At 35.1% G+C, this 27,879-nt stretch overlaps 1 non-coding gene and 3 pseudogenes across 1 annotated transcript; all 4 read right to left on the reverse strand.

Moving 5' to 3' along the window:
- Positions 1-1,560: 1,560 nt before the first annotated feature.
- On the reverse strand, positions 1,561-2,820 carry LOC146906394 (uncharacterized; annotated as a pseudogene).
- Positions 2,821-8,220: 5,400 nt separating this feature from the next.
- LOC146906395 (small nucleolar RNA R71) lies at positions 8,221-8,327 on the reverse strand. Its single transcript, XR_015020769.1, has one exon. It is a non-coding gene; the product is annotated as a small nucleolar RNA R71 (small nucleolar RNA).
- Positions 8,328-19,517: 11,190 nt separating this feature from the next.
- LOC146906396 (uncharacterized) lies at positions 19,518-20,941 on the reverse strand (annotated as a pseudogene).
- A 4,610-nt stretch (positions 20,942-25,551) lies between these two features.
- Positions 25,552-27,312, reverse strand: LOC146906397 (uncharacterized; annotated as a pseudogene).
- Positions 27,313-27,879: the final 567 nt, after the last annotated feature.

A 27,879-nucleotide genomic window follows, 5' to 3' on the forward strand; every position in this document is an offset into this window, starting at 1 on the left:
AAGAACATAGAAATGGCATATTATGGTACTTTCTAGTTGTGTGCAGGGAATGTCATTTTAGCATTACCTCCAACAGTTCCAAGCGGTTAAAAAAACTAAACTATATACATGTCATGAATATTCAATGAAAGATTACAAACATTCTGGCTCTAAAATATTCATCATGAATATGATCTGACATAAAACATTTTTGCTTTTTGAGTCTTAACTATAAGAGTATTAATATCATCATTAGATTCTTATCTTATTTTAAAAGAGGCAGGAATGACACATCTGAAAGATCATACATATAAAGCAGAATAGTATTTTTCACAAAGAAACAAAATCAAGAAGATAACTTTACTAACACTAAAAAGAATGGTACATATGATGGACATATTCATCAGAAAAAACATGATAAAACTGCCAATTTACAGAAAGTAGTACTACTCAAGGATTTCAGTGATATATTGCTACAACCAGTTTTCAAGCTGTCATTACTTACTTTTCAGTAAAGAAGGCTTTAAGAAAAATTAAAGAAATATTATCTGCCTTTCATTGACAGTGATAGGTTTTTACAAGTACATTAACTATTAATGTGATAACAGTAAAAGGAATTTCTGAAAGTACATCTCTTATCTTTTCGTTTATATTCTAAGGTGTCCATATGTAATACTAATCTTGAATAGTTTCTGTCCACAATTCAGTCATGCATGAACTAATACATTTTAGTTCAACGTCTTTCATTCTTAAATTATAATAACAAAATAAAGCTAAATCCAATAGTCACAATGAAGATTATAGGATTTGGCTTTATTTTGTCAATACTGGCACATATCAATGTATAGCAGCTCATAAGAAATCACTAAGGTACCAGTTAGAATATTGAATAATAGGTATTAGAGTAGTCCAAATAGAAGCTTGAAGGAGAGAATCACTCTTACTATTTCTTATTTTCATTATTTAATTAGAGAAGCAATTTGCCAAACACAAAAAAGAAAAGTCAGAGCAGATATGCAGAAGCAATTAAAGAAATTCATTGACTTCAAAATAAGTTATGTCGATCCGAAACATATTACTATACACAAAAATATGTTTCGGATATTTTTATATGCAGAATACTGAATGGGCTATATGATGATTTTTCCTAAAACCATACAGAAGACACACATGAGTTATCAGAAGTCAACATGCATAAGTTATCATACTTTAAACACATTTTATTAATCAATTCATAAGCCATATGCCTTATTTGCTTCGTATAAGATTTCAAGTTGAATCAAAATATAAATTAAGTTTGATAGATGAATTGCAACTTATGGCGCTGCCATGGTGGGCATCGACATTCCTTCACAATGGTTGTTAAAAATCCATCATCCTACCATGGCGTAGCCTTTTAACAACATTGCAGCCAACTATTTGTATTGCATTGTAGATTATATAAATATGTTACACTATTACTACGGAATTATAATACACACTTGTAAGATCACATTTTAAAAAGGCAATTTCTCAGAGAAGTAAATCTTTAAACAAAAACAACTTACAGAGTTAAATCTCTAGCATAGTAATTTCAGAATACTAGCAAATAAGGCATCCACGACGCAACAAGAGTTTCCTATATTGGTCACTTATATGAAAATCCCCCAAATAAATCTCTCTCAGTTGTGTGCAGTTTTCTACCACATGTTTCACTCCTTTCTCTGTTACATCATCACAATATTCTAGTAATAGTTGCAAAAGCCCGCAACAATTTTTTGAGATCACGTAAAGAGTTTCATCATCAATGCTTGTATATGACAAGTTCAACACCTCTAGCTCGGGAACTGCAAAGTTCATTCCATGTAGCTTCACTTTTGAACAGGTCGCCAAGTTCAAATGTTTAAGCTTACAACATATCTTTAAAACTTGACAAATACCTTCAAATATTTTTGAGCAATGTTTCAAATCAAGTAGTTGTAAATTGGGGAAAATGGAAGCAAACAATATGATGATTTCACCCTTTAACCATGGATTGTTACCCAAATAAAGAGACTTTAATCGAGGGCATACACCAGAATGCCTTATAATATTCTCTTTCCCAATAGATGTGCCTTCCATTTTAATCTCACTAAGTGAAGGACAGTTTCTAACAAGAGAAAACAAAGTTGTTTCTGTGAGATACCAACAGTCACTAAGGTTTATAGACACCAAATTACCAAGAAACAAAGAGAAATCAACAACATGTTGATCATAAAGAAAATAAGTGCTACGAAGTTCCAAATGTTGTATACATGGAGACTTGGATAACAGATGGTGAATTGTATTAACGAAGTTAGTCCGATCCTTGTTGAAGAAGACCCGAGGCTGATAGAGGTTGAGTTCTTCTAGCAAAGGGAAACAATCAACAATGGGTGATAGATCTTTGTCACAAAAATTAGTACCGTTACAAGTGAGAGAGGTCAAAGTTGCAATATTTTGAGAGAAAGCTTTTAACCCATCAGCTGGAAAGCAGCATCGATCTGGGAGTTTGAGAGATGTTAGTTTTAATGGGAAATTTGAGATTTGACTGAGAAGATCGTCGAGTTTGCAGTCATCACGAAAGTGTGTGAGGTGGATGATGTTGAGGTTGGTGAACCTTTTGATGAGACGAGGGAGGAAAGGACACGTTGTATCTTTGACGGTGAGTTAATATGTAAGACGATTCGTGATGGAGAGGAATTGTTTGGAGACGAGGGAGAGAGAAGTAAAGCAACCATCGTTGATGAGGAAACTGAAGACGCATTCCCAACACTCATCAGGTATGTATAAAACCATTGGTTGTTGTGAAGATTTGAGAGAAGTTATCTTCTTCCTTTTCATTGGATTTCCAGTGAGTTTCGTGGGTGTGGTAAATTTTCCGGTGAAGATTTTGGGGAAGAAGTAATTTTCTTCCTTTTCATTAGCCGCCCGTGTGAAAGCAAAAAGAAGATATGAGAAACCATTGTTGCTTGTTTCGGCGGTGGTTTGAGGGTTTGGGCAATGGGTGATATAGGGGTAGTTTTTATCATAAAATATTGTTCGATCCTTTTAGATATGGTTTTTTCTAAATTACCTTGACAAAGAGATGGGCAAATTGCCCATCATGGTGTAACACCAATTAAAAACGGACAAGTGTAATTTACAATACCTCTCAAATTTATAAATATTAAATACATAATTGGAGATACTTTTTATTATTTTCATATTGACCCCCACGATTTTCTTCTTCAGCCATTGAACCAGAAGAAAAATCTGTCCCCCTTTATTTTCTTCTTCGGCCATTAAATATATAGTTAGAGATGCTTCTTGTTTTTCCATTATTAGATTTGCTATAAGTTAATTCCCTCTTCTCTTTCTTAATTTATTGAACAAGAAGAGTAATGCACGAATTTTAAGAGGGAATGAAAGAATGGAACGAACCTAATTCATCAATTCATCATGGATTCGCTGCAGAATTAACTAGATTATTGTTTGGGTTATGTGAAATGGTTATGAGTTTTTGGTTTCTGAGGAAGAAAATATGATTTTAGATCAGAAATAAAAAATAATAATAAAAGGATGGTGTTGTTGGAAATCCATAAAACCTAGATTTTCATGAGCTTGAAAACAAACAAAGAAAATTAAAACTCAATCTTACATAAATAACCAGATATGTAAAATTAGAAAATCAATTTTATTTTATTTTTTGATCAAAGCACTAAAATATAAAAGACATGAGAGGCTTGAACCAATACATCAGACAAAATGTATAAAACCTGTGAAAAGAAAAACCGGATATATCCTAAGAAAGGAAAAGTCGTACGGAAAGAGGTGTCAAAGACCACCATTGTGCAGAAAACTAACAACTGCTACAAAACTACCCTCTCTATGATGATATTTGCCGTTATACTTTGCAACTATTCTGTATCAGTCAAGGCAGCTTTGGAGGAATCCTTTTGAGCACGAGTCCTCATTCCGGCTGAGTTAAAGCTAGAAGGCTTCACTTTATTCACCTGCTTCTTCTTCTTCAAATTAGAAAATCAATTTGATCGTTGATTAGATTAAGAAGAACTAGGAACTCTAATTTCAACAATTAGAATCTTATATAAGTCAATATGACAAAATATCTCTTTAGAAACTTAGTCAACACGAAAAGAAACTTTTTCGGTGACTAAAACAGTACTAACTGGATAATAATATCAAATATAATAAATTTGATTGTTGGATAGGATTTAATTGAACTAAGAATGAACCAGAAACTCGGATTTCTACGATCAGTATCTTTTGTATAAGTTAATCAGACAAACTATCCCTTGAAAAAACTAGTCAACTTGGAAGGCACTTCACGACAACTAAAATGGTCCTAACCGACTAACGATATCAAATATAATCAATCCAAACATTTATCGGGACCTATTTGAACTAGGAACGAACTATGAACTCAAATTTTGACGATCAAATTCTCCAGTGTATGTCAATCGGAGAAACTGTCCCTTCAGAAATCTAGTCAACATGGAAGGACACTTCTCTGACGACTAAAACAGAGCCAACTGACTAATGATATCAAATATAATCAATTCGACCATTGATATGACTTAATTAAACTTGGAATGAACTAGGAACTCGAACTTTGATGATCATAATCTTCAATATATGTCCGACACACTGTCCCTTCAAAACTTAGTTAACATGGAAGGACACTTTTCTGACGACTAAAAGGACCCAACCAACTAACGATAACAAATATAATCAATCCGGACGATTAATGAGCCCTATTTGAACCAAGAACGAACAAGGAACTCGAATTTTGTCGAGCGTAATCTTTAGTATATGTCAATCTGAAAAACTATCTCATAAAAAACCTAGTCAACAAGGAATAACACTTCTCCAATGACTAAAACGAACACAACATATTAACGATATCAAACATAATCAATTTGACCATTGAATATGACATAGTTAAACTTTGAACGAACTAGGAACTTGAATTTTGACAATTAGAATTGTCTGTATATGTCTATCTGACAAACATCCCTTCAGAAACCTAGTCAACATGAAAAAACACTTATCCTCCAATTAAAAAGGACCCAGCCGACTACCGTTATCAAATAAAACTCAACCAACTGTTGAATGAACCGACCATCAACATAAATGGATCACATACCATCAACTCCCTGCAGTATCAACAACAAACATTAACAACAGTTTTGAGCCTTGAACAATCCCCTGTCAAACAGAAAAAATGATTTGTCTTGGAGGTGAACCAGAAACCTCGAAATTTTTTAATCTACAATAATCAGAAAAAAGTAATCGTAAAAATTAAAAAATAAAAGTATCATAATTAGGAAGAAAAAAAAAGAAGAAGAGGAGAATATACTTCAAGAAATGATCGTTAATTTATAGATCTAGGAAACAAGAGTACAAATACACCTCGATTTGCAAGTTTACCATAGAAGTTCTCAATTTTTTATTTTTATTATTAGAAAAGTTAAACATACACCTATGATGCTCGGATACTCCATAGATAGAGACGTACCTATCATATACCGATACTTCGTCGATACTCACCGATTATAGTATCACAATTAATTATTTTAATTTAAAAAATATATTTTGTCGGATACTTATAGGATACTCCACATATACACACGAATACTTATAAAATATTTCACAGTTACGTATCCTATAAAAGATTAAGGGTAGAAAAGTGAGACAATGCTGTGAAAAATCACTGGAGATATATATAATTCAATTTAAGTAATGAATCAGTATAATTATTTCTCGATGAACCACTTAAACATTATGCTTTTGTAGATGAAGATAAAAGTAACGAGAGAGATAGAGAGAGGGAGAGGGAGAGGGAGGGAGAGAGAGGGAGAGAGGGGTAGAGAGAGAGGGAGAGGGAGAGAGAGAGAGAGAGAGAGAGAGAGAGAGGGAGGGAGGGAGAGAGGGAGAGAGAGGGAGAGAGAGAGAGAGGGAGGGAGGGAGGGAGGGAGAGGGGGAGAGATAGGGAGAGAGAGAGAGGGAGGGAGGTTTATGCAATTAGGTGGTTGTGACGAGGTTTTGAGCGGTCAGAACACATACAAAGAAGCCAATGTGGATAGGGATATGGGTGTTCACGATGTAGAAGGCAGCGTGTGGTGGGTCAGCTGTGTCCCTCGGCAAGAATGAAAGGATAATGCCATGGAAACACTGTGACACCTAGTTATAGGGGATGTTGTGGTGCTTATAATTTGACATATCTAGGTTTGAATGGATCTGCTTTAGAGTGGCTTAAGGGCTAAGTTGTGGTGTTTTGTGAAAAAGAAATTGAGTGCAAATTTGAGTAGTTACTGATGATGTTTTAATTATAATATTTTTTTTTTAAGATGGTGGATGGTTGGAGAAGAATACCATGGTAGCTATTGAAACCAAGTATTAGAAAAACACGGGAACAAGCCAAATGATGAGTCATAGATAGTATTATTTATTGCCTTATTTAGTTTAGTTTTATTTTAGATTTGATTTTATTTTATTGCATTTTATTTTAGTTTAGAATATTTTACTTCAAATTGTGTTTTATTTTATTTTAGGAATAAATATATGGTGGAAGGTGCCTTGGAGCAAAAGAAAGAGGACTGGAGCAAAATACAGCGCAAGAATACGAAGATACGGGGCAAAAATACATTTCCCCTTACCAGAAGCTTGGCACGGCCCGTGCCAACATGTGGCACGGCCGTGCCCGTCCCCAGAACCACTTTTGCTGCTTTTTCTTCAAGGCCAAGTTACCCTGTTGCAGCTTTACCGTTTTATCCTTTTAGTTGCTTAGTTTCTAAGTCGAATGTAAAGCTATAAATAGAGTAGCTCTCCACCATAAACAAGGATCCTTTACTTTGTTTATTTCAAGTATTATTTTAATAAAAGTCTTTATTTTCCTTTTACTTTCCTTGCAATTTATTTTACCGTATTTCTCTCTTCTTCCTCCATGTCTACGATGAACATGAGTGAGTAGACTTCTTAGTCTTAGGATTATTGGGGAGTCTAATGACTCAATCCTAAACAAAACATGTCTAAACCCTAATTTCTATGTAACCCTAATTTCTAATCTAGATTCACCGTCTTAACGTGGATTAACAATTATCAAACTGTGGAAGCGAAAGCGGAGGGTTTGATAATCGTTAATCCATCATCCCAAACATCAATTCATAAAGCGAGAGCGGAGCTTTGATGTTGGAACAAGTGAATCTAGACAATAGTTGCAAAACAGTGAAATAGTCTTTGCAACTATTGAGACAAAGAGTAGTTTCAATCCTCTATGCATCTTCTAGTAATCATGTCAGTGAAATAGGCTTGGTTGCTAGAAGTAAACTCTCACCGGACTTTCATCGGAAAGGTGAGGGGCTAAGGGAAACCGGTCTTTAGAAATTAGTGTGTAAATCATGAAATTAGATGTTTAGGTTTTGTCTAGTGAAGGATTAGTTATTAAGATGAACCAATGATCCTAAGGCCCCTTTATTATTATTGTTTTTACCTTCAGCAATCAAACCCTTTCTAATCAGCTTTCTCTTCTCTAATCATTCATTAAAAGTTAATTAAATTGACCAACTCCCTAGCGGAACGATACTCTACTTACTACTATTACTTCGATAGGCCGTGCGCTTGCGGTTTGGCTCTATCAAGTTTTTGGCGCCGTTGCCGGGGAGTTAACTAATTTGATTAGCTTTTTCTTAGTGATTAGAATTCTCTCTTCTTCTTTCTCTTTTCTTTTTATTTTTATTTTTACCTTTTTATTTTTCTGTTATCGTTAACTTCTTGGGTTCTCAACCTTGTATGCGAAGAACTAGAAATCAAGCGGTATTCATACCCGAGATCGAAAGGTTCTTACATAGAAGGAGGAGAGCAGCACAAAATAACACCGCCATGGCCAATCGCACTCTCAAAGAGTATGCAACGCCGTCTACGGCTGAGCCACAAGCTGTTATTGTGTACCCAACGGTTGAGGATGACAACTTTGAAATCAAGCCTGCCCTACTTAACTTGGTGCAGCAAAACCAATTCTCGGGATCCCCCACAGAGGATCCCAATCTTCACATCTCTGTTTTCCTACGAATTAGGGGAACCATGAAGGAGAACCAAGAGGCCGTAAGACTTCATCTCTTTCCCTTTTCCTTAAGGGATAGAGCTAGCGCTTGGTTCCATTCCCTCGAAGTCGGTTCCATTACTTCATGGGATCAGATGAGGCAAGCATTCCTTGCCCGTTTCTTTCCACCATCTAAAACCGCTAAACTTAGAGACCAAATCACACGGTTCAATCAAAAAGATGGGGAATCTCTCTATGAGGCGTGGGAGCGTTTCAAAGAAATGCTAAGACTTTGTCCCCACCATGGCCTAGAGAAGTGGCTTATAGTCCACACTTTTTATAATGGCTTGTCTTATACCACTAAGATGTCTGTTGATGCAGCTGCAGGTGGAGCACTTATGAACAAAAACTACACGGAGGTGTATGCCCTAATTGAAGACATGGCTCAAAATCATTACAAATGGACCGACGAGAGAGCCATCTCTAGTTCTTCATCCTCCAAAAAGGAGGCAGGTATACACGAAGTCTCTAACTATGATCACCTTGCCTCTAAAATTGATACACTAACTGAAAAACTTGAAAAATTCAATGTTAGTGCTATCAATTCTGCATCTACTCCTTCTTGTGAAATATGTGGTATAGCTGGTCATGCTGGTGTTGATTGCCAACTAGGTAGTGCTACTAATGGTGTTGAGCAAATGAATTATGCTCAATACAACCAAGGGATGCGACAAAATCAAAATTTTTATAAAAACCAAAATCTCTATGGACAAGTAGCACCACCCGGTTATGCAAACAACCAAAGATTCACTCAAAAATCCAATTTGGAAATTTTGTTGGAAAATTCTATTGCCAACCAAAACAAACAACTCCAAGAACTTAAAAACCAAACTGGATTTCTGAATGATTCTCTTTCCAAGCTCAATACCAAGGTTGATTCTATTGCTACTCACTCTAAAATGCTTGAAACACAAATCGCCCAAATAGCCCAACAAGTGGCTACATCTTCCCAAACACCGGGAGTCTTTCCTGGTCAAACCGAAGCCAACCCCAAAGCCCAAGTTAATGTCATATCTTTTAGGGGTAGTAAGTTAGGTGAAACTTTCGCTAAGGTTAAAAACATTGGGAAAGAAAATGTCAAGCCCTTAGGTGATAAAGTTGTGATAGAAGAAGCTAAACCACTTGAAGAAAACAAAACTCCATCCCCCTTAAATCCCGAAAAGCTTAAACTAGAGGGTAAATTTGAAAAATTTGTTAACATACTTAGGAAGATTTGCATTAAACTTCCCTTTGCTGAAGCTTTGTCTAGGATGCCTCTTTATGCCAAGTTTTTAAAGGAAATTTTTTCAAAGAAAAGGGCTATAGAGCATAATGAGACAATAGCCTTGGCTAAGGAAACTAGTGCAATCATCCAAGAAGCACCCCCTAAGCTTAGAGATCCAGGTAGCTTTGCCATACCATGTGAAATTGGGAATGAATCCATAAACAAAGCCTTATGTGACTTAGGAGCTAGTGTTAGTTTGCTGCCTTTGTCTCTGCTTAAAAGGATAGGGATAGGAGAGTTGAAACCTACCGAGATGGAATTAAAAATAGCTGATCGTTCTACCATGAAACTTGTAGGATTTGTCGAGGACATACCTGTTAAGATAGAGGGGATATACATCCCCACTGATTTTGTAGTCGTTGACATTGAAGAGGACGATGACGTCCCTATAATCCTAGGTAGACCGTTCCTCGCAACTGCAGGAGCCCTCATTGATGTTAAACTTGGTAGGATCGTCTTTCAAGTGAGTGATAAGATGGTAGGATTTGAGTTGGAAAACGTTATGAAAGGTCCCGCTCTTTACTCTTGTTGCATGCTTAACGATCATGTTGTGAAAGAACGTTTTATAGCGCCATCTACACAACATGATATCTTTGATCCATTCTAAGGACTCTTTCTAACCGTCAAGCTAATGACATTAAAAGAGCGCTTCGTGGGAGGCAACCCACGCATTTAATTGTTTTTGTTTTGTTTTTCTTTGTTTTAATTTGTTTTGTAGGTAATTGTCCAAGTATGATTCGAGAAAAATCAAGAAAATGAAAAATTTTGAAGTCCCTCTGACCAGAGTGTTGGCACGGCCCGTGCTGGATCTGGCACGGCCGTGCCAGTGTTTTTGAAGAAAAGAAGGTTGGGAGCCACAGAAAGTTGGCACGGCCCGTGCCAAGGTTGGCACGGCCGTGCCCGTGTTCTGGCCTTTTTAAACCAAATTTTTCTTCTTCTTCTCCATTCATTCTCAAACCACAAACCTCTCTCTACCTTCAAACTTCTCTCTAAACCTCCATAACCTTCAAACCTTCAAACCTCCATATCTCACTCAATTCTTCATCAATCTACTCCATTCTTTCACCAATCAATCACAAACTTCATCCAAAACAAAAATCACCAATCAAAAACAACTTTCATCCACCCAAACCCATAATTCACCAAAACCCTAATCCTTCAAAACCTAACCCAATCACCACAAAACCTCAACCAATCTCCATAACTAAACCCATAAACCTTACTTAAACATCCACCCCAACCCTAAACCAATCCTTTCCACCAAAAATCTTCCCAAACCCCAAACTTTCATACCAACCATAACCAAGGTCAAATGGCTTCAAGAAGAAGAAGTGGAAAGGAACCAGCAAGTTCTTCCGGTCCTCCCCCAAAGAAGCAAACACAAGTCAAGAATCATGGAATTCAGTTCAAAGACAACAAACAAAGGGACAGGTACAAAATTCTTACTTCTAAAACCTTACATCCCTCTAGATATCCTGATTCCTATGATTTGCAAGTGCTAGGGCTTAGAGATGATGTTTTTAGGTTGATAGGTAGGCTAGGTTGGACTGATATGCTAACACCTTTGAGGGGTTATGAGAATTTTACTTATGAATTTTTAAGCTCACTTGTTTTCACTAAAGATAAGTTGAATTTTGATAACCCTAACCATAGAGTTGTTTTCCGGTTAATGAACATTGATTATAATATGTCTCTTCAGCACTTTTGTGAAGCCTTAGGTTTTGTCAATGAGGGGTATATTCATGATCATTGGGATGATAGTCTGAAACCGGATAACTATGACCCAGCTGCCTTTTGGAACCGTATCACCGGCCTTGATAACTATGTCCCTAGAGCCAACAAAGCTAGCAACATTCACAACCCCGTACTTAGGTACCTTCAGAGGGTCATGGCTTGCACTATTTGGGGAAGAACCGAGCTAGGAAACACTAGAACCGATGAGTTGTTCATGTTATGGGCAATGCTCTATAACCACCCCGTCAACACTGGCTTTTATTTGATTGATTACCTAGACTTTGTAGCTACTAGACCAGCCGGTAGGGGAGACACAGTGGTGGGTGGCATCATTACATACATAGCTCGATGTTTTGGTGTGAGTGAGGATGAGGGGATCAAACCAATTGAGGGAAACAATAAGCTTAACCGGGAAACCCTCATTGCTATGAATTTCATTAAACATCGTCCACCACTACATTACCAACTTAAGCTAAATGTGCCAATCGTGTTTTTATTGCCTAACCCATCTCGGACTACCACCGAGGTGGAAGAAAATTGGTTGTATGTTGATGATGTGCAGGTTCTAGAACAACAAGATGATGAAGGAGAGGGTGCTAGCTTGCACCATGATGAAGGAGAAGGTGCTAACTTGCACCAAGAGGGGCACCATGGCCATGAAGCCGATGAGCTTAATGAAAATCAAAGATGGACATGGATTCACAATGAAATCGAGAGGATGAGCACCGAGCAACAAAGGCAAGGTGTTGAGATCTCCGGCCTTCGCAATGAAGTTCAAAGGGGCAACCGTGTCAATGATGAAAATAATGAGATGCTCCGTCGGATGATGCAACACCTCCAACTTCAAGGTCCTCCTTACGGACCTCAATAAACAAATGTGAGCTTTCCTCTTCCTCTCTTCCCTTCTTCTTCTCCCTATATCTCTCATTATTCTACTCATCTCCTTCTTTCATCCTCTTCTACTCCATCTTCTTCTTACTTCTTCTCCTTCTTTTTAATTTCTTTTTCTTTTGAATCATTGAGGACAATGCTTCCCCTAAGTGTGGGGGGGGGCCTAATAAAGTGTCTAGAGTCGTAGTGTCCAAACTCCCTTGAACTTTATTCTTTTGTTTTGTTTTTATAGCAAGAGGCATGACTAAGTAGCTTGTTTTTAATATAAATATGGCATGAAAATTTTTGTTTTGTCTCTTCTCTAAAGGTTGCTTCTTGTACATGAAAATAGTTTCTTGTGTTTCTTATGTTCTTGCTATACCCATATCATGTTTTATTGTGAAAATTCTCCAATGAGAAAAGCACCCGGTTGCAATCCTTGAGTAAATGTATGAATAAGTATTTTAAGGAACACGTTCTATCTTTAGTGTTAACTTAGACCCTCTAAAGTCTTAAGAGTAAAAGTAGTATAAGTTTGTGTGGGAAAATTAATCAAATTGTTCTTAATTGTTATATTCTTATTAATTTGTTAATGTTAAATGGGGCGGGAGAATGGCACCAACATATGGGGGAAAGGACAATTACATCCTGACTTCCTAATTGTGGTGGTGACTCCTTAATTTGAACTTAAAGTGAAACAAATTCATCAATGCTAGGGGGAAAGGACAATTACATCCAAAAAGACTTCCTACGCGGAGATGAAACAAATAAATAATTTTGCAGCACTGCTTAGGGTGATTTTGAATCTAGGGGGAAAGGACAATTACATCCGAGAAGACTTCCTACGAGGATAGATAGCCCCTAAGCATCTGCAGCCCCTTTGTGCTTAATTGTTATATCTAATCTAATTTTAACTCAAATTCCCATCACTCTTATATGAAATGAAGAAAGGACTTTTCTCGGTTACTTTAGCACTAAGGATAGAACCTATTCCTCATAATATCTGTCTTATACAGGAGCAAGAAAAGGGTTGGACTGCACACACACACTCACTTGAGACTTGATGTTGGGTAGAATAGGTTCATGAGAAGTGTTTGAAATTGAAATTAGTGTACTTGAGGCAAAACCTTTCTTTGAGACTTATGTTCTTAATATTGCCATAAATCAATCTTCGTTGCTGCTATGTTTGCTGCCTTTTGCTTGAGGACAAGCAAAGATTCAAGTGTGGGGGAGTTTGATGAGTCATAGATAGTATTATTTATTGCCTTATTTAGTTTAGTTTTATTTTAGATTTGATTTTATTTTATTGCATTTTATTTTAGTTTAGAATATTTTACTTCAAATTGTGTTTTATTTTATTTTAGGAATAAATATATGGTGGAAGGTGCCTTGGAGCAAAAGAAAGAGGACTGGAGCAAAATACAGCGCAAGAATACGAAGATACGGGGCAAAAATACATTTCCCCTTACCAGAAGCTTGGCACGGCCCGTGCCAACATGTGGCACGGCCGTGCCCGTCCCCAGAACCACTTTTGCTGCTTTTTCTTCAAGGCCAAGTTACCCTGTTGCAGCTTTACCGTTTTATCCTTTTAGTTGCTTAGTTTCTAAGTCGAATGTAAAGCTATAAATAGAGTAGCTCTCCACCATAAACAAGGATCCTTTACTTTGTTTATTTCAAGTATTATTTTAATAAAAGTCTTTATTTTCCTTTTACTTTCCTTGCAATTTATTTTACCGTATTTCTCTCTTCTTCCTCCATGTCTACGATGAACATGAGTGAGTAGACTTCTTAGTCTTAGGATTATTGGGGAGTCTAATGACTCAATCCTAAACAAAACATGTCTAAACCCTAATTTCTATGTAACCCTAATTTCTAATCTAGATTCACCGTCTTAACGTGGATTAACAATTATCAAACTGTGGAAGCGAAAGCGGAGGGTTTGATAATCGTTAATCCATCATCCCAAACATCAATTCATAAAGCGAGAGCGGAGCTTTGATGTTGGAACAAGTGAATCTAGACAATAGTTGCAAAACAGTGAAATAGTCTTTGCAACTATTGAGACAAAGAGTAGTTTCAATCCTCTATGCATCTTCTAGTAATCATGTCAGTGAAATAGGCTTGGTTGCTAGAAGTAAACTCTCACCGGACTTTCATCGGAAAGGTGAGGGGCTAAGGGAAACCGGTCTTTAGAAATTGAGCAATGATATATGAACAACTATTAATAGACAACTTTCATGACAACTTCATTTTCCTCTATTTCTATTGGTTGAAAATAAAAGAGAGAGAAAAAGTAAGAGAGAGAATAAAAACATATTGTGAGTATGAGAGAGAAAGTTGTCAAAAAGTTGTTGGCAAATGGTTGTCAAAATATCATTTCTCTTAGAAATTAGTGTGTAAATCATGAAATTAGATGTTTAGGTTTTGTCTAGTGAAGGATTAGTTATTAAGATGAACCAATGATCCTAAGGCCCCTTTATTATTATTGTTTTTACCTTCAGCAATCAAACCCTTTCTAATCAGCTTTCTCTTCTCTAATCATTCATTAAAAGTTAATTAAATTGACCAACTCCCTAGCGGAACGATACTCTACTTACTACTATTACTTCGATAGGCCGTGCGCTTGCGGTTTGGCTCTATCACCAAACACACATGCTGGTTCTTTACCACAATTTAAAAATGGGTTATTTTAACTTGGACCATAAAAAATCACTTTTGGATTTTCCAGAGAAAAAAGTTCTTGATGCCATCTCTATATTTCTTCTTCTCAACAGTCCCACACCAAATTTGAGGGAATGTTATTGAAACTACTTTTGGAAGATTAATGTATTATAATATTTCATATATAGTGCAAAGATCTAACTGTCGTTTTTCATGATTACTCCAAGTTTGAGGATGAAGATGCTTGCCATTACCACCGTGAATGTGATTGTATTGTATGTGTTGAGGAAAGTGATGAGATGGTTGAAAATAATAAACGACAATAATCGTAAATGGGGTGAATGTGCAAATAACAAAATGTATGTGTTAAAATCCATAAAATGAATCATAAATATAAAATGGTTAGTGGAATACAGGTGGTTGTATTTCATTGGTCCAGAGTCACATGGGTAAATTACCCACTTGTTTTCAAAGGCAGCCTAGGCCTCACCTTTAGATATACAAGCTAATGGTTTTTTTTTTTTTACTGAAAATAATTAAATTTAAAATAAAAAATATAAAATAGAGAAAATGTTATAATATTGGTCTATCATATTATTTTTAGATTTTATTTTGGTCCTCAAAGTTTTTTTTCCATTTCGAACTTATAATTACAAATAGGGTTAAATATATTTTTAGTCCCTACAAAATTACAAATTTTTAATTTTAATCCCTACATATTTTTTATTCACTTTTAGTCCTTGTTTACATTTTACAGGGACTATTCTGGACTACTAAAAGTTTCCATTTTTTTATAAAAAGCTTTTAAAATATGTACTATTCTTAAAAATTACTATATTATAGAGGACTAAAAATTACCATTCAAATTTTAAAGGGGCTTAACTTAAAAACTTGTGATTTTGTATGGACTTAAAACATATTTAAAGGGACTTAACTTAAAAACTTGTGATTTTGTATGGACTAAAAACATATTTAACCCTTACAAATATTATATATTTTATACATTATTTAGGGTCCATTTGATGCGCATGATTGTATAGAGATAGAATATAGTCACATGTTGGATAAGAATAAGATATGATTGAGCTATAGTAGACAATTATCCTATCATGTGTTTGATAGGAAACTACCCTGGTAGTTTTATTTCTTGTTTTGCGTAAAAAAAAACCATCTTGGTTTAATGACAGACATTAACAAAACAATTACGCAAAATAATTTTGGTTTCTTTTAGATATACCCGTTGTTCATCTTGGTTTCTTTTACACAAAAACCAAGATGGTTCATGTGTCAGGTTATTGTTATTTTAGCAGTTGCCTAAAGTAAAGTAAAAGTTATTTGTTATTCATCTTGAATATAACAATATAAAAATGAACAACGGACCGTTAAAGGAAGTTTTTGACTAATATGTGGACCCTCAAAACGATCGTGTGATGATTTCGGCTGGCATCTGGCGTCACGATCAATTTTGCCAAGAGCAACATTATGGGGGTTAATGTTGATCCTGATTTTTTGAGCTTAGCTAAGGGTTTTGAGCATTGTAGGCATGGCTCTGTTCCATCAACTTGTTGGGTCTACCTGCAGGGCTGAATTTGAGGCTACAAAGGACATGGGACCCCTGATAAATCAATTATTTTATAGGATTAGGTCTTGGCATCATAGGTTTGTAAGTTTGAAAGGGTGTGTGGTCTTGATTAACTTTGTGTTCAACTCAATTCCCATCTCTTATCTTTCTTTCATGAAGTTACCAATGGAGGTTTGGAAGACGACCGTGAGTCTCCAAAGGCGCTTTATTTGGAATCTTCTAGTTCTAGCTATTTCTTTACTCCCAAACTTGCTTAATTTTTTTTGAAAAGCAACCTTCTTCCCTTGATCTCCCGTAACTTGTAGCATACACAAAATGAATCAACAGTGATGATTTCTACTGTTTCAATTATCACTTGATTGACTATGAAGCCCACATCATTTAATAACCAAAACAGCAAAAGCAAACACCCATCGGCTAGATACCAGAACTTCGATGATGGAAACATAATGACTTTTGATCCTATTCATATATACCTAAACTACATGTGTTATTAGAAGGACACAACCCAATCTAGATTCCAGAAAGAAAATTTTAGACAAATAATAGGATCTCCAAGTTAAATTGATCATACTCTTAGATCAATAACATGGTAACCTACAGAAAAAGCCTACATGAGGTTTCTCCCTTTTGATTGTTTTATTGATTCCATTTAAATGAAAGCCTATCTTTGTGGCAATTAGTTTTATTATACCAATTTCTCCTTGGCATGGATAATATATCTTGAAGGATTTCTTTGGCGCAATCTCTCTCATGTGTTTCCACTTTTTCTTACTATCAAACAATATCATTTTTTCTTATAGTTAATTGTGTCATCTCAAATTCCTATTTCTGTTTTTTATATATAGAACTTCTTATATTAAATATATCAGTTGGTGAATTATGCGCACTCATGGTTGACACAGCATTATATCGCACGGTATGGACCAGAAATGTTACACTTTCGCCAAGAAAAATTAGACTGCTCACATCATTTCCATATAGCTTTCCGAATCAACCCAAAATCTTCTGTATTGTTATACCTGGGAACTGCGTTGCATTGTTTGAAGGTTAATCTGTTGTTGCATTGGATGTCGTAGCACAAACTAGAACATGTTTGTACTTTTTCTCTTTTATCTTACTCACTGACTCGCTCCTCCAATAGTCATAAATCAGCTTGCAGTACGTAGCTGCTGGTTATGTTGATAGAAAAATAAACATGCAGTTTGATAATAATTTTAGGTGTGTAAGGTTATACATTTGTAGCATTGCTCTGATGTTATGATTATATTGCAGGCTTGCAACAATGAGGAAGATGGTTTATTTAGTTTTGATTTGAATACTGATAGATAGAAGTATGTATGTAGTCCTCCTCACTCCTCAGACACAAACATACATAAAATAGTGATCATATCCACCAATGGACCATTAAGTCTGAGAGTTATTGTTTCAATGGTGGAAACAAACATGCAAATGATACAACACACTTTTCACTTGTGCATCATAGCACTAGCCATAAAACTATGGTCAAAGTTAAATTCGGTCGTTTGAAGCACTAGCGTGAAGTTTACGCAGTTGACTAGCTATACATAGTATTGTGTTAATAAAAATACCAAATGATCAAACCAAAAAAATCCGAACTTTGATTGATAGCTCATAAATTGAACCAATTCAGCTCGGTTCAGATTAATATCACTCTTAGTTCTTCTTCCAAAAAAAATATCACTCTTAGTTTTTTTATTCATGAACAATTAAAATTGCAAAGGTAGTGATGGAAAAACCCAAAAAGTAGGACAGCAGTAGCAACCCAAAAACAGGACAAAACACATATACCATACACTAAAACTACAGTCCCGATACCAGAAACATCCGCAGCCACAACACTAGCAAACACTCCCACCCAAAAGAAATAAGAATAACTTCTGCACTAGGAAAAGGCCAATCAGAACCAGAAAACCTCCCTTCCGAAACAAAGGCAAATACTAAGGGGTTTTGCATATGTCATCCGAACAAAATGCATAAATTATCTATATCTTGCAGAACATGGATTCCCACTTTAGTAAATGAATTTTGGTGCCCTTTGGTCCATCTTCAGTTGCAGCAAAATAATATAGTAGATCAAAAAAGTTACTTGCTTTCTTTTCTCTAACTCACTTACTCCTCAAATGGTCATAAAGCAGATTAAAACTAGAAACCAACTAATTTTAGTAATTAGATGCTGAAAAAATAAACAACATGCACTATTGATGATAATCTGGCAATAAACATATAAAATTGTACAAATGTGAGGTCATGTGTGTCCATGTATGAAACTGTGAGGAACGTGGTTTATTTAGTTTTCATATAAGTATGTAGTATTCCTTAGACACAAACACACATGCATAATGTTAAGACTCGTAAGGATGTTGCATGGAAAGTAGAAGGTGCCAATAATGTAGAAGACTCGTAAGGATGTTTTGGACTTCCCTCCGAAGAAATGTGTCTGACACAGTCACTTGAGTCAACCCTTGAAAAGGTTGGGCTATCAGAAGCGCATCCAACATTGATTTGTTTGTTTTACGAAGTACAAACAAAATTTTATATATCTAAATTTTATATCATTAAATCCGAGACTTATTATTCCAATGACCAATGGTTGAAAACAAATTTGTAAATGATACAACACATTTTTACTTGTGCATCATAGCACTAGCCATAAAATTAATGTCAGAGTTATAAATTAGGTTGTTGGAAGTACTAGCATGATATTTGAGCAATTGGCTAGCTATACATACGAATGTTGAAAAATACCAGAACATCGAACCAAAAAAACCAAATTTTGATTGATAGTTCATAAACTATACAAAAGCAATGATAGGGAAAACTAAAAAAGTAGGACATCAGTTGCAATCTGGAAACAAACGCATTAAAGAAAAAAAAAGAAACAATAGCAGCCACCTGAACCCAAACATAACTCCAGAACCGCAAAAAAATCCACTAGAAACTACAGACCTGAAGAAAAATGAAAACTGCAGAACCACAACAGTAGCAAACAGTCCAACCCAGAAGCAGTAAGAATAATTGCTGTACAAGAAAAAGACCAATCAGAACCAGAAAGCTTCCTCCATCCCCAATGAAGAGTGATCACCGAAGCCGAAGGCAGATATCAAAACCCGTCAACACAAGAAACAGTCTGCCAAAAACAGATTAAAATCTATTTAAAATTTGTATTAAAATATCATAAAGATAAGAATAAGTTTTCTATGTAATTTATTTATCATGTCTTTTTTTGTATCTAACACCCACAAATTATATTATGAAAGCAGACGACTTACTGGCAATAAAGCAAAATCTATTTCGGACTAAAGTTTTCAATGAAGGAAATTCATTTGTCTGAAAACAAGGCATCCACGACGCGAGAAGAGTTCCTTATTTTTGTCACTTAAAAGAAAAGGCCTCAAATAAATTTCTTTCAGAAGTGTGTAGTTTTCTGCCACATGTTTCACTCCCTTCTCTGTGATCTTATGACAATGCTTCAATAATAGTTTCAAAAGCCCACAACAATTGTTTGAGATCACATAAAGAGTTTCATCATCAACGTTTGTATTTGACAAGTTCAACACTTCTAGTTGGGGAACTACAAAGTTTATTCCAAGTAGCTTCACTCTTGAACACCCAGTTAAGTTCAAATGCCTAATCTTACAACAGATCCTTAAAACTTGACAAATACCTTCAGATATACGATCACACCAACGCAAATCAAGATGTTGCAAATTGGGGAAAACGGAAGCAAACATTATGATGCTTTCATCACTTAACCATGAATTGTAACCAAAATAGAGAGACTTTAACCGAGGGTATACACCAATATCCGTCAAAGAATCAGAATTCTCTACACTCTCTTTTCCAATATTTGCGTATTCCATTTTGATTTCACTAAGTGAAGGGCAATTCCTAATGAGTGAAAACAAGGCTGATTTTGTGAGCCTCAAACATGAACTAAGGTTTATAGACGCTAACTTATCAAGAAACACAGACAACTTAGCAACATGTTGATCCTTCAGAAAATAATTGTTATTAAGATCCAGATGTTCTATACATCTACACTTGGATAGCAGAGAGTATATTCCATTAATAAAGTTAGTGTAATTTTTGTGGTCTTTAAAGAGTGTCTGAGGTTGAGTTGCTTGAGCAAAGGGAAACAATCGGAAATGAGTAAGAGGTGAGTGCTATTAAGATAGTGAATGTTGGAACAATTGAGAGAGGTCAAAGTAGTAACCTTTCTGGAGAAAGCTCGCAACCCATTATTAGGGAAGACATGCTTTCTTGGATTTGAAGGATGGTTTGAGATATTGAGCGATGTGATCTTTAATGGGAAACGAGAGATTTTGCTGAGAAGTTTGTCGAGGTCATATTTGTAGCACGAGAGGTCGAGGGAGTTGATGTTGGTGGATCTTTTGAAGAGGCGACGAATGAAAGGGCGTGCTGAATCCCGGACAATGAATGAGGATAGGAGATTGTTGGTGATTGAGACGAACTGTTTGGATACGGATGAGAGATATTTCAAGTAACTACGACTTTGGTAGTTGTTGTAGCTGTTATTGAGGAGGAATCTGAAGACGCATTCCCAACAATCATCAGGTAAATACAAACATGTTTCTTCCTTAACCAATAGTTGTGAAGAAGATTTGAGAGAAGAAGTTCTCTTCTTCTTTTTCATTGGTTTTCCGGTGAATTTCATGGGTGGTAAATTTTGCTGTGAAGATTTCTGGGAAGAAGTTCTTTTCCTTTTCATTGGTAGGGAATGGTATGAGAGTGTCGCTGGTTTCTGATCAGAACATAAGAAGTAGAGTTAATTTGGTGTATATATACCAACCAGTAAATGGGCTTTGTTTTGTGGACTCAAAATTTCGTGCGATTAGCACTTTGCAAATTATTTTTTTATTTCAATATAATTTAATGAATAATTAAAAAAAGTTATAATTTTGTTCTATTATGTTAATTTTAGATTTTATTTGTCCGCGTGAGCTTAGCTCAGCTGGTATGGACAATGCATAATATATGCCAGGTTCAGGGTTCAAACCCTGGCCACCAGATTTTATTTTGGTCCTCTAACTTTCGGGGTTCAAACCCCGGCCACCAGATTTTATTTTGGTCCTCTAACTTTTTCTTTTCATTTTTTCTCATAAATTAATATTACAAATATTATTCAATTTGATCCTAAGCTATTTTTTGTTCTGTATGAGTTACTTAAATTACAACTATTATTTACAAGTTTTGATCTCTTAAACATCAAAAGTGTTAGTCTGTAATTTCGATAGGCTCATTTAATATGGTCAACATATAGTTGACTTTTAACTTTGCAGGAATCGAAGGCTTTCTCATTTCAACTTAAGGAGTTCGACAGGATGTCAAACCTAGTGTGCATGATCAAGAGTTCGACAAAACAAGGCTAGAGCGTGCAATCTCGTCGAAGACAAGCAATCAAGGCGGGAAGATTCGATTTCAAGCTCAAAGGCGGTTTCCTTAATGGGATATGGGGACAAGCAGTTGTCCAAGATGGAGGAAGTGTTGATCGTGAGATTAGTCCTTTTCCAGTTATTTTCCTTATGTATAAATAAGAGTTTCCTAGTCGGAAAATCAGTCGCAAATCATTTATAGAAATTCTACAACACTCAAACTATCGGCGCATAGGGAAACGAGTTATACAAAATGTATGTAAAATGATTTGTGGACCACTTTACTTTTAATGCAATGCATTTTACATTTCCTTTAAGTTTATGCGTTTAAACTTTTACCCTTTATGCTTCTCTTTTAATTGCAAATTCAAACATGTCGAGACACAGTGCCTTTTCGCTCCAAAAACCCGTCCTGCTCTCTAAGTAGCCTGAGTGCATTTCGTGGCCCTTTTTCAAAATATTTTCGATCAAAACCTTTGCACAACATGTCTTAAAATTTCTAGTTCGGTCTCGCTTGTAATAATCATAACTAGCCCATAGTTTACCAAAAACACTGGTGAACACAAAGACACCTTGATCGATTTTGTTGTTTGTAATAAGTTAAAGGACTAAAGTTTCTTACATTAATAACTTACGGACCAAAATAAAATGGAACTTGAGGAAATTAAATCTCTAATGTGTGTAACACTTTGAACAAAATGCATGAAAAAAGGTAAAACCTTAAAAATAAAGTACAAGACAAACATTGAGCCTTATAGTTTTTATTATGTATCTGCGATGGACAAGGCACCTTTCTGCTGACAACAGCTGTATTTGTCTCTCCACATGCCTTACAAGATTTTGCCTTGAACTATAAGATTACAACATACACCTTTCTCTATTGTCAGGTTGATGGTACAAAACTTTGCCAAGTGATTTCAGCATGTCAGAGTCTCTTCAACACACACTTATCTGACTCTAAGGTCGAATTTAAAAGACGACAAGAAAATTATGTAACTCATACCTATGCTGGAGTTGCCGTATCATTTGCTAGTCTCAATATTTATTATCATGTACCTCGTTGTATAGACTCTCTCTGTATAAATAAAAGGATAAAATTATACTAATTTCCTTTAGAAAAAAAAAAGCATTATTTATACCTATATATAAATATGATACTTGTATTTGGGTTGCCTTTAATTCTGTATAGGAATTTTTATATATTTAAATTAACAGAATAAAAATTTATAATATTATTTAAATATTACCGTACAAATTAGCTTATGTGGTATGTTGATTCTGCATTAACTATCAAGGTGGCACACTAACATGACTTTTTTAATTTATTTTCCATTTTTTCCACCTTCCTTTTTAATTAATTAAAAACTAGATAGAGACTCGTAAATGTTCAAAATACGAGCTGTTCATATTATCTTAAGAGTATTATGTCAAAAGTGAAGATACTTTGTTAAGGAAATGTTAGAATTCTTATTTATAAAAGTGTTGGTATTCTAAATTTAGCTTTTAACAATGAATATGTCATTTTATTTCAAGAATGTTCCTATCTCAATTTAGTTGTAGAAGACATATTCATTTACAAATGTATATAAGATCTATGAATCACTTTACACTGGAGTTCACTTTCAATTAAGTACCCTTAATGTTAAGTTTGTATTGAAACCTTCAATTTCGAAAATCTCAAGGGTGAAAATATATAAATAGAGTCAAATATGTCATTGTTATGCTATGTTTCGAAAAAATAATTAGGAAAGATATTCAAAAAATTAGACCTTTATAGTTTCTAAACGTGTATACATCAAATGATTATGGTGGGCGAGATAAAGTCACACGAGCAGTTATTGATGAATGATCTACCATGTTTGGATGAATCCAATCTTCGTGGAAGAGAAGTTCATAGCATTGCATAACTTATTTAAAGAAATTGGGAGAAGAAAAAAAAAGTAAAAGGATTCTATTGAATGAGATGTAGTGCTCAAAGAATGTATTTTGATTGAAGAAACTGGGAAAAAATGTATGAATTGATGATGGACCTATCATGATTGGATGAAGCCAATCTTTGAGGAAGGAAATTCGTAGAGAATAATTGAAATTAATGAGATATAATAGAGAATGCAATATATATTATAGTGAGTGTGTTTGGATGAAGAAGTCATCATAGAGAAAAATAAGAATTAGAATGAGAGAGCATTGATAGTGCAATATGAAGTACCAGCACAACACATATATATATATCCACCAATGGATCAATGGTGGAAACGAATTTCTGAATAACACAACACATATTTCAATTGTGCATCATAGGGCTAGCAGTAAAACTAATGTCACAGTTATATTACGTGATTGGAAGTACCAGCATGACATTTTAGCAATTGACTAGCTATACATACGAATGTTAAAAGAAATACCAAAAAATCGAAAAGAAAAAACAAAAACGAATTTTGAGTGATAGTTCATATTGGTCCAAATAAATTCTTGAACCATCCGTCACAGTTTTATTATTGAACAAACAAAATTGCAAAGGCAGTGATTGGAAAAAACATAAAAGTAGTACCACAATAGCAACCTGAAAACAGAAACTAGACCGCAAAACTGATAGAAGCTCAGTTGCACTGCAGAGTGATCACCGAAGCACCAAATGAACAGAATTAGGCAACACCAGAAAAACAATCAGCTAAAAACAGATCAAAATCAATTGAGAACGAAAGACATATCTCAATTAGGCCAAGTTTGTTCATAAGTTGGAATTACAAAATAGTCATAAAAAGGTATTTCTAAAGCTTCCAATCTCTCTCTCTTTCTGATAAAGTTTGTTCACATGTCAAAGAAGACAGACGAACTATTTTAACGCAAGACTACGACAATTCTTTTAAACAGATACAAGTTTTTTCTTACAAAATACAGTCGATAAAAGGTAGAAGATCTTTTTTCCTAACTTGAAAGAGCCAAAAATCAAAATAGTTTTAACTGATAGTTCAATATAGATAACAAAACATGAGAACAATTCTTGGGTTTTGTTTCCAATATAAAAAAATGGAGATATCAATAAACTGTCTCTATGGATAATCTATCTAGAAGGATTTCTTTGCGGCAATCTCCTTCACATGTTTCCACTTTCTCCTTCAATTGACTCAAGGTCAGTGATGTCATCTCAAATTTTTATTGTTGATTTTTTGTTTATAGAACTTCTTATATTAAATATGAGTTGGTGAATTTTGTGTTGCTGATATAAAAGTGAAACTTGTTGTTTCAGAATTAAGAATGTGCACTCATGGTTGATGCAAAGCATTATAAAGAACGGTATGGACTCGAAATGTTATACTTTCTCTAGGAGAAATTTGAATGCTCTGAGCATCATTTCCGTATGGCTTTCTAAATCAACCCAAAATCTTATGTATTGTCATACCATGGAACTGTTTTGCATTGTTTGAAGGTTAATCTCTTGTTCTTATGTTGATTATACATTTGTAGCATTGCTCTGATGTTATGATTGTATTGCTTTCAAGTATGAGGAAGATGGTTTATTTAGTTTTGATTTAAATAGTGATAGGTATAAGTATATATTGCAGACACACACACGTACCAAAAATAATTTATATCTAAATCTGGACCAATTCTATGTTCTATGTAAAATAGTGATATCATTAAGTCTGATACTTATTGTTGCAATGGTGGATACAAATTCATGGATGATACAAACACATTTTTCACTTGTGCATCGTAGCACGAGCCGTAAAACTAATGTCAAAGGTAAATATGGTTGATTGAGGCATTAGTGTGACATGTGAGAAATTGAGTAGCTATGTGGGATATTTAAAAAAAACCAAAAAACCGAACTTTGATTGATAATTCATAAATTGAACCGATTCAGTTCTGTTCACAGTTTTATTCATGAACAAACAATATCGCAAAGGCAATAATTGGAAAAATCATTAAAGTAGGATATAAGTAGCAACCCAAAAACAGAACACTAGACTTGGAAATAAGATAAGGAAACCAACTAAAATCACATACCCGAGCACAAGATGTACCCAGATACACGCAAAAAATTAATCGAAAAACCAGAAAATTTAGGACAGCAGTAGCAACCTAAAAGCAGAACACTAGATCCCAAAACTGATAGAAACTCACTTCAATCAAATGAACATAAAAGACCAAAAGAAACACATCTAGCCTACAGTTCCGATTCCAGAAACCACAGCAACCCCCAGAACCAAAACATGACACCCGAAACGCAAAAGAATCGCCACCAAAAAGCCAGACCTGAAGCAAAATCAAAGCTGCAGAACCACAACAGTAGCAAACACTCTCACCCAGAAGCAATATGTCAAGACAAAGACCAATATGTTAAGACTTATAAATCTTTCCCAGTTGTGTGCATTTTTCTAGCACAGGTTTCACTCCCTTACAAGTGACATTATCACAATTGTACAACAATAGTTGCAAAAGCCCACAACAATTCTTTGAGATCGCATAAAGAGTTTCATCATCAACGCTTGTATTTGACAAGTTCAACACCTCCAGCTTGGGAACATGAAAGTTCATTCCATGTAGTTTCACTTTTGAACAGGAAGCTAAGTTCAAATGTTTAAGCCTACAACAATTCTTTGAGATCATATAAAGTGTTTCATCATCAACGCTTGTATTTGACAAGTCCAATTCCTCCAGCTTGGGAACTTGAAAGTTCATTCCATGTAGTTTCACTTTTGAACAGGAAGCTAAGTTCAAATGTTTAAGTTTACAACATCTCCTTAAAACTTGACAAATACCTTCAGATATACGATCACACCAACGCAAATCAAGATGTTGCAAATTGGGGAAAATGGAAGCAAACATTATGATGTTTTCATCACTTAAACATTGATTATTACCCAAGTAGAGAGACTTCAATTGAGGATATACACAAAACTGCACCAAAGAATCAGAATATCCGACACTCTATCCCAATAGAGGTGCTTTCCATTTTGATCTCACTAAGTGAAGGACAATTTCTAACGAGTGAGAACAGGGCTGATTCAGTGAGATACGAACATGAATTAAGGTTTAGAGACACCAAATTACCCATAGAAGAAGACAAGTCAACGACATGTTGATCCTTTAGAAAATAAATTTTCTCAATATCCAAATGTTGTAAACATTGACACATGGATAACAGATAGTGAAATCCATTAATGAAATTAGTTTCATCGTTAACCGAAGGGTGTTCGAGTTTGAGTTCTTTGAGCAATGGGAAACAATCGGCAATAAGTAAGAGGTCGTTGTCGTAGAGAATCATGTTATAACAAGTGATAGAGGTCAAAGTTGTTATGTTTTGGGAGAAAGCTCGTAACCCATTTGTGAGAAAGGTGCAGTTGCGGATACGGAGCGATGTGAGTTTCTTCAATGGAAAACTAGAGATTAAGCGAAGATTGTTGTCGACTTCAATGCTGTAGCAAATGTCAAGGGATGTGAGGTTTGTGAACCTTTTGAGGAGGCGTTTGAGGAAAGGGAGTGTTGAGTTGTGGACAGTGAGTGAGAATAGGAGAGAGTTAGTTACGGAGAGGAACTGTTTGGAGACGCGGGAAAGAGAATTCAAACATCGACCACCGTAGTCGTTAATGATGAAATTGAAAATAGATTCCCAACACTCATCAGGTAAATATAAATATGTTTCTTCTTTAACCAATTGTTGTGAAGAAGATTTGAGAGAAGTTCTCTTCTTCCTTTTCATTGGCAGTTTCGGTGATGGTTTAGGGTTTTGAGTGAGAACAGAACAAGGGGTAGTTTGTATCGTACAATACTGTTCGTTCCTTTTATATATACAAGAAAGTGGGCTTTTTGTTTTGGACTCAAAACTCGATCAATATAAGTAGAGCAATCCTTTTATTTGTTTTAAACTAATTTAATTAAAAATAAAAAAGAATGATTTTTTTTTTAGAGATTTAAAAGAATGATTGTTATTGTTGGGCTTAAGTTAATATTATTTAGTATACTAGCAACAAACAGGTGCTAAGCACGGGCCCATGCTCCGGACGGGCAAATTTGAAATGGGGGCTTTGCATTAAAGCGCATCGCAATGCTACGTGAATTGTGAAAATAAGAAGAAAAAAAAACTAATGATAAATCCGAGGTTAATGATAAAAAGGCAAATTACTTTGACTTCCCTTAAGATTTTCTTAAATTCCAAACACATCAATCTACCCTTAATTTCAGTCATTTTTGTTTGGTTGTATTTTTTTTCTCTTTTCACAATTAAGTTTAATGACCGGACACCCCACTTATTCACATTGAAAATTAT

Source organism: Medicago sativa, chromosome 7 (genome assembly GCF_051527215.1).
Source record: "Medicago sativa cultivar Bolivia chromosome 7, Bolivia_mono, whole genome shotgun sequence".
NCBI lineage: Eukaryota > Viridiplantae > Streptophyta > Magnoliopsida > Fabales > Fabaceae > Medicago > Medicago sativa.